Raw genomic sequence first — 12,420 nt, forward strand, 5'->3', positions numbered from 1 at the left:
ACTGTAGAATGAAGCGTTTTAGACGCAGGGAAAATACACTGCATCCAATATGCTGCTATTACTGATCTTGGGCACGTATGCTTACAAATTCCACCACATTATTAGGCCCTGTGCGCACTAGGCGTATTTTACCCGCGGATTTACCCGCGGTTTTGCTGCGGAAATTTCTTGAGAAATGTTTGAAATCTTTCTGCAGACATTTCCCAGCAAAACCTATGGGGAAAAAAATATCTGTGCGCAGTGCGCACTAGGGTGACAGGATCTCAGGGGGGGGGGGAGTGGGGGGGAAATGTCGGAATCCTGTTCGTCTGGACCCCACAAAACGATTCCCCTTTCCAGATATTGAGATAGCCAAAATTTGAGCTCGATTAAACGACGTTAACCAGTGCCGCTCGTTGCTCAAAGTTTGAAAAAAATCCAAATTTTTGGCCAAAAAGCTGACATATGGAGCCATAACTCCAGAACGGTAAATAATAAAAACACGCTTAATATCTCAAAAGAAAGCTAATGTTGTTCTTCAAAATTTATATGTTACACACAGGGTGCATGTAATTTCTATTTTAGGGATGGTGATTTTACTTCAGCGTACAACCGACCTTTTATTTATTCAGTTTAGTTTCTAAAGTGCCTTTGAGCTGGTTAGATCGAACAATTATCCAGTGAAGATATTTTAACGTTTTTTTTTAAATTTTCCAAGTGGGTGTGTTATTGTTGTTATAGCTATTATAGTATTATTTTAAAAGATATTTGAAAATATTTTATTGAAATTAAAGTTTGTAATAGATTTTGTTTCGTTTTTCTAGTTAACTGTTATTTACCTATTGGACTCTGAAATGGCATTCACATCAGGTGTACAAAGCCGGAACAAGGATAAAATATTTCTTGTGGGCTATCCCATTCACCAGATCACCGGTTGTAAACTACCCTCAAATCGTCAAGTCTTATGTGCTTTATTTTATAATTTACGTACTGTGAAATTAACTGTAAGAGAATCAGCAAAACTGACCATACGAGAAGTGTTCATTTTTTGGGGGAAAGCTCGAATCCCGACTAAACATGAGCAAGATGCAATTACTAAGCTGGAAAAACTTCACGCCAAGTGGAGAAGTCTTCAAAAAGACCGGAAGAAAACATCGGAAACGGCCAAGAACAAATTTAAACAGTTTGTTGAAAAGTTGAACGATCTCTTTGATATTGCTCAACAAGATGCCTTGGCTCTGATGAAATCGGAAGAAGATAAGGCGTTTCTCGTGAAACAGAGGCAGAAGGGCCGCCCAGGTTCCATGGCTGGAGTGGATCTCAAGTTGTCTCGAGCTGAAGAAATCAAGGCGCAAAAGGAACTTGCAAAAATGAACCATCAAATCCAAGAAGAAACTTTTGATATTGGTGAGTTTATTTTTGTTATTATTATAAAAAGTAGATAAACAAATAAGTAAATAGTTTCATTATAATTGAAAGAAAATTGTACATGAGAGCATCATTTGGCATCTTTATGATTGAGTTTATATTCTTAAAATAATACCTATTGATAATTAGAAGTAGGTAATTTAGTACCTATGTATTATTACTATTCTGCTAAAACGACAAGTTTTTATAGTCTTTTTTTTTTTCTCTTTCTTTTGTTGCTTCTTAGAGACGGATCATGAAGACAAGCTCGAAGAAGGAAAAGAAGAAGAAGATACTGAAGAGGACAGCATCTACCAGGAACTTGGGATCTTGGAGGAAATGGACATCCCTGAAGAAGCTGCAGAAGATCCAGGACCATCTGAGAGCAAGAGGATGAAAGTTTCATTTGCAAGGGGCGTTAAAGAGATTTTAAACATGAAATTATCCATTGTGTTAGATCGATGTAAGGTATCCGACAGAAATGCCACGAGAATTTTAATAGCTACTCTAGAAGCACTAAACCTTGACCCTCTTGAGTACAAAGCCTCGAAAACTTTATTACATTCTAGAAGGCAAATGTTCAGAGAACAATATACTAAAATTTTTTTAGATAAAGTAAACATTCCTGAAAAAGAGCCCGTGGTTGTCCATTGGGACGGTAAACTTTTACCGGGTGTTTTAAAACATGAGCAATGTGAGCGAATAGCTATTGCTATTTCATATGGCGAAAAGGAACAGCTGCTGGGAGTTCCTGTAACAGCAAGCAGCTCTGGAGAGGAGCAAGCCGTAGCCGTATATGAATGCCTACAGGAATGGTGTCTTCCCAACACCGTCAAGGCAATGTGCTTCGACACTGCAGCATCGAACACGGGAAGACTCAAAGGAGCATGCGTCCTATTGGAGCAAATGTTAGGAAGAGAATTGCTACACCTAGCTTGCCGTCACCATATCTTGGAAATTGTAAGAGGCGTATTCGACACAAAAATGGGATCAACCACTGGACCTCATCCAGACATTTTCAAAAGATTCCTCACTGCGTGGCCCAAGATAGACAAAGGAAAATACGACACAGGTATCAGTGACAATCTAATACAAAAGCAGCTAACTCCAGAAGTAATTGCAAATGTTACTGCTGAATTTGAGACCAAATTAACTGAGAGCCACCCCAGAGATGACTACAAGGAGCTGTTGCAGTTGGTTCTCGTATTTGTTGGATCACTAGACGGCAATGTTGTGGGTTTTAGAACTCCAGGAGCCATTCATCACGCTAGGTGGATGGCAAAGGCTATTTACTGCTTAAAAATGTTCATTTTTCGTCGTCAAGTTAAGATGTCTAAAGAAGAAGAAAGTTCTGTGCGTGCCATTTCTGTTTTCCTAGTTAAAATTTATTGTAAAGCTTGGTTCAATGCTCCAAAAGCTCATCTTGCGCCAAAGCAAGATTTAGGTATTTTGCATAGTCTGTTAGATTATAAAGAATGTAACAACTACATTGCAGAAATAGCCCTGACCAAATTTTCGAACCATTTGTGGTATTTGAATGCAGAGTTGGTGGGATTATCGTTTTTTGATCCCACCATTACAGACGATGAAAAGTTGTTAATGGCTAATAAATTGCTCAGTAGCACAGATGAACCATCAGAGCACGCTAGGGTTGTAAATCCAAAAGTTAGGAAAGAAAAATTAAAAGAGGTAGTTGATGGAGGATTGGTAAATTTACTTACCAAAGAAACATTTACATTCTTTGACCGATTTAATATAAAAACAGATTTCCTAAGACAAAATCCAAACACCTGGCCTCAAAATAATGACTTCCAAGAAGGAATGAAAATTGTCAAAACATTAAAAGTAGTTAATGATATGGCTGAGCGTGGTGTTAAATTAATAACAGACTTTAACGACCTTCTGACAAAAGATGAAGAACAAAAGCAATATGTCCTGCAAGTTGTAAGCAAATGCCGAGCATTATATTCTGACGTTTCAAAAACCTACTTTAACAAAAGCTCTAGAATAGATTAGATAACTATATAAAATTATCAACTCATGTAGGTACTACGTCTGTATCTTCTCTGTGTCTGTTTTGTATGTATTATATACCTCCTTTTTATATTTTAAAATAAAAAATGTCATTAGACTTATCAGTATTACTTGTTTTCTTGTTATATTTCTACTTTAAACTCAAAAATATACCAAAACTCTCCCCAAAATGTATCACTTAATAACAAAATATACGAAGTATGCTCCTAGTGGTACCAGGTCACGTTCTTGGGGCTAAAAGTTATTGTAATTCAGTTTGACTTAAAATAACAACAATTATGTATAAAATATAAATTTTGAAGAACAACATTAGCTTTCTTTTGAGATATTAAGCATGTTTTTATTATTTACCGTTCTGGAGTTATGGCTCCATATGTCAGCTTTTTGGCCAAAAATTTGGATTTTTTCAAACTTTGAGCGACGAGCGGCACGGGTTAACGTCGTTTGATCGAGCTCAAATTTTGGCTATCTCAATATCTGGAAAGGGCAATCGTTTTGTGGGGTCCAGCTGGACAAAATTCCGACTTCGATTTTTTGCGGTCACCCTAGTGCGCACACTGCGCTTTTTCTCAAGAAAATTCTTTATGAAGATTTTCTGGAGAAAATTTCTTGAGAAAATGTGCATGTCACTTCTTTTCCGCAGGTACCTGCGGTATAGCCCCGGTATTTCACTCCATTCACTGTAATGTAATCGCAAAATACCGGGGGTATACCGCAGGTAGCAAATGATGTGCGGTATACCCGTTATAGCCGCGATTTACCTGCGGTAATGCTCATTGCTGCCTGCGGTTTTGCAGGAAGTGATGTCATTATGACAGAAGAGGCAGCGGAGCAGAGTAAACACAGACGTCACACTCCCTGGACGCCGCACAGAAGCACTTCCGTGTGACCTCCAGGTGCCCGTGCAGTCTGTGTCCCGCTCCGGCCCCGCGGCTGCCTGCCCTGCAGTGTGTCAGTGTCTGCCCGCAGTATCAGCAGCTTGTCACGCTGCAGCGCAGGCAGACACTGACACACAGCAGTGCGTGCAGCCGCAGGGATGACGGGCGCTGCTGTCAGGAGGTGAGATGAGATCATAACCTGCTGTGACGATCTCCTGCCTCCTGACGTCACCGCTGTCACTGCCGTCTATGCCCGCAGCCCGAGACTGTCACTGGCGGTGACGTCACGGGCTCTCGCGATACTCCTGAGAACGCGGCCGGCATAGAAGGCAGTGACAGCGCTGATGGCAGGACTGCAGGAGATCATCACAGCAGGTAATGATCTCATCTAACCTCCTGATGGCAGCGCTCCTGCAGTGACATGGGCTGACCTATTGATGTTAGCTCAGGTCACTGCATTACTCTCCCAGCCAATGGGGAACCTTCTGTTCTTCACTTACTGGGACAGTGACTATGGTATGGATCGTCGTGGGACACCCCCCCTCCCCCTCCTTATTGGATTACGCCGGACCCGGATTTGATTGTTCTTGTCAATAAATTGGTGAAAGAGGGAATGTGGGGAGTGTTTTTTCAAATAAAACTTTTTTTGTTGTCTATTTTTTATTTCTTACTGACTGGGTTGGTGATGTCAGGTATCTGATAGACGCGTGACATCACTAACCCTAGGGCCTGATGCCAGGTGACATTACACATCTGGCATCAACCCCATATATTACCCCATTTGCCACCGCACTAGGGCACCGGGATGAGTTGGGGCGAAGCGCCAGGATTGGCACGTCTAATGGATGCGCCACTTCTGGGGCGGCTGCAGCCTGCTATTTTTAGGCTGGGGAGTGTCCAATAACAGTGGACCTCCCTAGTCTGAGAATATCAGACCCCAGCTGTCCGCTTTACATTGGCTGGTGATCCAATATGGGGGGGGACCCCACGTTTTTTGTTTTAAATTATTTAATGTAAAATAACAGCATGGGGTGCCCTTTGTTTTGGATTACCAGCCAAGGTGAAGCTGCCAGCTTTAGCTTTTGGCTAAATACAAGGCTAGGCACTCTTTAGTGCCACATGAAAGTCACTAAAGGGTGCCAGCTTAGAATATGCAGGGGGGGGTGGGACATTATATAGGTCTTTCTCATCTATCTATACCTCTATCTATCTATCTATTAATCTATCCATCTTTCCCTCTATCCATTATCTGTCTATCTATCGATTATCTATCTATTATCTATATTATTTATTGCAGTTCAGCATAAAAAACCCACAGGGACCAACCTGCGGAAAAACCGCGGCAAAAACATGGCAAAATCGCATGCATTTTTCCCGCGGTTTTGGTGCGGTTTTTTACCGCAGGTGCGGTAATCTTCAACTCCCAGAAGTTTCTCAAGAACTTTTCTTGAGAAAAATCACTTTTCTAGTGCGCACATAGCCTTACAGGTTGAGAGCCAGGAGGAAGAACATTATTACAGGGGTGGGCCATATTATTAACAATGGGGGCCAGGACAAAGAATATTATTACAGGATAGGGGACATTATTACTTGATAGAGACCATCATGGAGGAAATGTTTACAGTATGATACACATTATTACTAGATGGGGAGATATCATTACAGGATAGGGGTCAAACGGATGAACACTTATTATAGGATGCAGGCCTATTGTTACAGGATAAGGGCAAAACAGGAGATATTATTAAATGATTTTTCACCATTAAAAAAAATTCTGTTTTATGCAAAAATTAAGGTAAAGAACAACAAAAAAGTATGCGTCTGATTTCACTGTCAAGAATGAACCAAATTATTAAACTGAACCATAAACCATACGATAAAGACAATAATAATAACAATAATAATAATTACAAAAAAAAACCTCCTATGCATTTTTTTCATTATACTGACACAGAAAAAAAGAAGATTTTGGGTACTCAACATAGCATCTCTTTCTTGGAGCCTTTATTGGGGAACACAGGAGATGATGGGTGTATGCTGCCAACACTAGGAGGAAGACAATATGCAAAAAGAAGGGAATTTTGTTTACTTACCGTAAATTCCTTTTCTTCTAGCTCCTATTGGGAGACCCAGACAATTGGGTGTATAGCTTCTGCCTCTGGAGGCCACACAAAGTATTACACTTTAAAAAGTGTAACCCCTCCCCTCTGCCTATACACCCTCCCGTGCATCACGGGCTCCTCAGTTTTGGTGCAAAAGCAGGAAGGAGGAAAAACTTATAATTGGTCTAAGGTAAATTCAATCCGAAGGATGTTCGGAGAACTGAAACATGAACCAAAAGAACAATTCAACATGAACAACATGTGTACACAAAAGAACAACCAGCCCGAAGGGCACAGGGGCGGGTGCTGGGTCTCCCAATAGGAGCTAGAAGAAAAGGAATTTACGGTAAGTAAACAAAATTCCCTTCTTCTTTGTCGCTCCATTGGGAGACCCAGACAATTGGGACGTCCAAAAGCAGTCCCTGGGTGGGTAAAAGAATACCTCGATAAAAAGAGCCGAAACGGCCCCCTCTTACAGGTGGGCAACCGCCGCCTGCAGGACTCGCCTACCTAGACTGGCATCTGCCGAAGCATAGGTATGCACCTGATAGTGTTTCGTGAAAGTGTGCAGACTAGACCAGGTAGCAGCCTGACACACCTGCTGAGCCATAGCCCGGTGCCGCAATGCCCAGGACGCACCCACGGCTCTGGTAGATTGGTCTTTCAGCCCTGAAGGAAGCGGAAGCCCAGAAGAACGGTAGGCTTCAAGAATCGGTTCCTTGATCCACCGAGCCAAGGTTGACTTGGAAGCCTGGGAACCCTTACGCTGGCCAGCGACAAGGACAAAGAGCGCATCTGAACGACGCAGGGGCGCCGTGCGAGACACGTAGAAACGGAGTGCTCTCACCAGATCCAAAGAGTGCAAATCCTTTTCACATTGGTGAATTGGATTAGGGCAAAATGAAGGTAAGGAGATATCCTGATTGAGATGAAAAGGGGATACCACCTTAGGGAGAAATTCCGGGACAGGACGCAGAACCACCTTATCCTGGTGAAAAACCAGGAAGGGGGCTTTGCATGACAGCGCTGCAAGCTCCGACACTCTTCGGAGTGATGTAACTGCCACTAGAAATGCCACCTTCTGCGAAAGACGTGATAGAGAGACATCCCGCAGCGGTTCGAAAGGTGGTTTCTGAAGAGCCGTTAGCACCCTGTTAAGGTCCCAGGGTTCCAGCGGACGCTTGTAAGGTGGGACTATGTGGCAAACTCCCTGCAGGAACGTGCGGACCTGCGGAAGCCTGGCCAGGCGCTTTTGAAAAAATACGGAGAGCGCCGATACTTGTCCCTTGAGAGAGCCGAGTGACAAACCCTTGTCCATTCCGGATTGGAGGAAGGAAAGAAAAGTGGGTAAGGCAAACGGCCAGGGAGAAAAACCATTATCAGAGCACCAGGATAAGAAGATCCACCAAGATCTGTAATAGATCTTGGCGGACGTAGGTTTCCTGGCCTGTCTCATAGTGGCAATGACATCCTGAGATAATCCTGAAGACGCTAGGAGCCAGGACTCAATGGCCACACAGTCAGGTTGAGGGCCACGGAATTCAGATGGAAAAACGGCCCTTGTGACAGCAAGTCTGGGCGGTCTGGAAGCGCCCACGGTTGACCCACCGTGAGATGCCAAAGATCCGGGTACCACGATCGCCTCGGCCAATCTGGAGCGACGAGAATGGCGCGACGACAGTCGGACCTGATCTTGCGTAACACTCTGGGAAGCATCGCCAGAGGAGGAAATACATAAGGCAGGCGAAACTGCGACCAATCCTGAACTAATGCGTCCGCCGCCAGAGCTCTGTGATCCTGAGACCGTGCCATGAAGGCCAGGACCTTGTTGTTGTGTCGTGACGCCATAAGATCGACGTCCGGCGTTCCCCAGCGGCGACAGATCTCTCGAAACACGTCTGGGTGAAGAGACCATTCCCCCGCGTCCATGCCCTGACGACTGAGAAAATCTGCTTCCCAATTTTCCACGCCCGGGATGTAAACTGCGGAGATCGTGGAGGCTGTGGCTTCCACCCACTGCAGAATCTGCCGGACTTCCTGGAAGGCCTGACGACTTCGCGTGCCGCCCTGATGGTTGATGTATGCGACGGCAGTGGCGTTGTCCGACTGTATACGGATCTGTCTGCCCTCCAGCCACCGATGGAAGGCCAATAAGGCTAGATACACTGCCCTTATCTCCAGAACATTGATCTGAAGGGAGGACTCTACCGGAGTCCAGGTTCCCTGAGCCCTGTGGTGGAGGAAAACCGCTCCCCACCCTGACAGGCTCGCGTCCGTGGTGACCACAGCCCAGGTTGGGGGTAGGAAGGATTTTCCTTGCGATAGAGAATTGGGAAGGAGCCACCACTGAAGAGACGTCTTGGTTGCAAGGGACAGAGAGACGTTCCTGTCCAGGGAAGTCGACCTCCTGTCCCATTTGCGGAGAATGTCCCATTGGAGTGGCCGCAGATGGAATTGCGCGAACGGCACTGCGTCCATCGCTGCCACCATCTTCCCCAGGAAGTGCATGAGGCGCCTCAAGGGGTATGAGTGACCCCGAAGAAGAGATTGCACCCCTGCTTGTAGAGAAAGCTGTTTGTCCAGCGGAAGCTTGACTACCGCTGACTGTGTATGAAACTCCATCCCGAGGTAAGTCAGTGATTGGGTCGGTGTCAACTGGGATTTAGGGAAGTTGATTATCCACCCGAACCGCTGGAGAGTCGCCAGAGCGACTGTAAGGCTGTGTTGACACGCCACCTGAACTCTATCCTGTAACCGTGAGACAGAATGTCTCTCACCCATCGGTCTTGAACGTGTGGCCACCAGGCGTCGCAAAAGCGGGAGAGCCTGCCACCGACCGAGGATGCGGTTCGGGGATGCCGAGAGTCATGAGGAGGCCGCCTTGGAGGCAGCGCCTCCGGCGGCCTTTTGGGGGTGTGACTTAGACCGCCACGCATAGGAGTTCCTCTGGCCTTTCTCCGGCCTGCTGGATGAAGAGGATTGGGGCTTGGCGGAGGGGCGAAAGGACCAAAACCTCGATTGGACTTTCCGTTGCTGAGGTCTCTTAGGTTTGGACTGGGGTAAGGAAGAGTCCTTTCCCTTGGATTCCTTAATAATCTCATCCAATCGTTCGCCAAACAATCGGTCGCCAGAAAACGGCAAACCGGTTAAGAACCTCTTGGAAGCAGAGTCTGCCTTCCATTCGCGCAGCCACATGGCCCTGCGGACTGCCACAGAATTAGCGGATGCCACCGCTGTACGGCTAGCAGAGTCCAGGACTGCGTTCATGGCGTAGGAAAAAAGGCTGAAGCTTGGGAAGTTAGAGACGCAACCTGCGGAGCAGAATTACGTGTGACAGCATTAATCTCAGCCAGACAAGCTGAGATAGCTTGTAGTGCCCACACGGCTGCAAAGGCCGGGGCAAAAGACGCGCCCGTGGCTTCATAGATGGATTTCACCAGGAGCTCTATCTGCCTGTCAGTGGCATCTTTTAGCGATGAGCCATCTGCAACCGACACCACAGATCTAGCCGCTAATCTAGAGACTGGAGGATCCACCTTGGGACACTGAGCCCAACCCTTAACTACGTCAGAAGGGAAGGGGTAACGTGTGTCAGTAAGGCGCTTAGTAAAGCGCTTGTCCGGAACCGCTCTGGGCTTCTGGACAGCATCTCTGAAGTTAGAGTGATCGAAAAACGCACTCCGTGTACGTTTGGGGAACCGAAACTGGTGTTTCTCCTGCTGAGAAGCCGACTCCTCTACAGGTGGAGGCGGGGGAGACAGATCTAACACCTGGTTGATGGACGAGATAAGATCATTTACTAAGGCGTCCCCTTCAGGTGTATCAAGATTAAGTGCAACGTCAGGTTCAGAGCCCTGAGCTGCCACGTCCGCCTCGTCCTCCAGAGAGTCCTCGAGCTGGGAACCCGAGCAGCGTGAAGAAGTCGGGGAAGATTCCCAGCGGGCCCGCTTAGTCTGTCTGGGACTGTGGTCCGGGCAGGAGTCCTCCACGTGAGACCTAGGGCCCAACCTGGGAGTGCGCTGCGGCGCGGACCGAGAGGGGCCTGGAGGTGACGAGCTAATGGGGACCGGGGCCTGTGTAAGGACCGGTCTGGACTGCAAAGCTTCCAGCAGTTTGGCAGACCATTTGTCCATAGACTGAGCCATGGATTGTGAAAGTGACTCAGAGAGTTTCTCAGCAAACGCAGCAAACTCTGTCCCTGCCGCCTGGACAGGGGGAGCAGGTGGGTCTACATGAGCCGAGGGGCCCACTAGTGACCTAGGCTCCGGCTGAGCAAGCGAAACAGGGGTCGAGCATTGCTCACAGTGAGGGTAGGTGGAACCCGCAGGTAACATAGCCCTACAAGAGGTACAGGTTGCAAAAAAACCCTGTGCCTTAGCACCTTTGCTCCTTGTGGACGACATGCTGTTGTGTCCTAGGAGAGTGATCACTGAGGGTATATGGGAAGGGGTATACAGCCCGACCGAACAGAAATATGCATATAAACACGTATCTATTCCGTCACCCTGGGGGGGGACCAGCACCGGGTGACCGGTGTGGCTTACCGACCGCTAAAAAGCGGAGTGTGTGTCCTCCAGATTCCCTGCCTTAGGTCTCCCAGAGCTGCAGAGCTCTTCTCAGATAATCCTCCACCGGCAGAATGCCAAAAAACATGGCTGCCGGAGCTCTCAGGGGAGGAGTGGAGCCGTGGGCGGTGCTAGAAAAGTGCGGGAATCTGGAGTCCCCACAGTGATCAGTGAGGGGGGGAGGACACATCGAGGATGTTCCTGCCCTCACAGCCGACATCAGGCCGGCCGTCCCGCCCTTATTCCTGACAGGCAGGTCCGGGGGCGGGATTTTTGCTACTAGGCCGCGATGAAGCCGGGGACTAAATTTAAAACCGCGGCCGACAAGCAGGCGCGGTCGGCGCGGAAGTCCCCCGGTCTTCACAAATCAGCAGCTGCTGTAGCGTCCGGGAAGCAGGCGCTCCATGCACAGCCCCCATGGGGACACAGAGTACCTTATGGATGCAGGGCCCGGTCCCTGAGGATAAATAGACTCCTGTCCAGCAGATTCCCACAGGGGCTGCGGAGGGAGCCCCGGTCCCAGTGAATGGATGACCGGTCAGGATCCCACTTCTCCCAGAGCCACTAAGGGATGGTGAAGGAAAACGGCATGAGGCTCCGGCCTTGTACCCGCAATGGGTACCTCAACCTTAACAGCATCGCCGACATAGTGGGGTGAGAAGGGAACATGCCGGGGGCCCCGTGGGGGGTCCTCTTTTCTTCCAACCGATATAACTAATCTGAGAATGCATGAGTGGATGTGTGCCTCCTTCCACACAAAGCATAAAACTGAGGAGCCCGTGATGCACGGGAGGGTGTATAGGCAGAGGGGAGGGGTTACACTTTTTAAAGTGTAATACTTTGTGTGGCCTCCGGAGGCAGAAGCTATACACCCAATTGTCTGGGTCTCCCAATGGAGCGACAAAGAAAAGTTAGCTTCTCTCCAGCAGTAGACACCCTCCATCTGGCACGGAGATAATCAGTTAGTGAGAAAGTAGTAGAAGAAGCAATGGCAAGGTAAAGACACACTGAAGGTAAGAGCATAATGAAGTAAAGTTAAACAAGTACAACTCATTACAACTCAACACAACAGCAGGTGCTATGTCTCCCAATGAAGATCTAAGAAAGAGATTTTAAGGGGAGTATCCAAAATCTTCTTTTCTCTATCGTTTCACTGGGGGACACAGAAGACCAAGGGACGTCCTAAAGCAGTCCCAAGGATGGTCACAGGATAGTACCCTCAGGTCTGAGAATGGACCACTAAGGCTTTCAGGACCGTTTTACTCAGGCTTGCATCTAACAAGGTTTAGGTGTGAACACTGTAAAATTTTGCGTAGGTATGATCAAGTAGCACAGCTGCGAGAAAGAGGCCTGGTGATGGATATCATAGGAGGCCCCCCCACTGCGCGAGTGGAGTGAGTCATGACTGATGGGTGCGTTCTGTCCTTTATCCACACTTCCAGGATGGAAAACCAT

The 12,420-nt window shown here is 47.2% G+C and overlaps 1 protein-coding gene across 1 annotated transcript in view; it reads right to left on the bottom strand.

The window, feature by feature from the left end:
* IFT88 (intraflagellar transport 88) overlaps nt 1–12,420 on the bottom strand; it is a 161,605-nt gene that overhangs the window by 50,190 nt on the left and 98,995 nt on the right. The gene's annotated exons all lie outside the window — the stretch shown is intronic.

This window comes from Anomaloglossus baeobatrachus, chromosome 2, assembly GCF_048569485.1.
Source record: "Anomaloglossus baeobatrachus isolate aAnoBae1 chromosome 2, aAnoBae1.hap1, whole genome shotgun sequence".
In the NCBI taxonomy this organism is placed as follows: Eukaryota; Metazoa; Chordata; class Amphibia; order Anura; family Aromobatidae; genus Anomaloglossus; species Anomaloglossus baeobatrachus.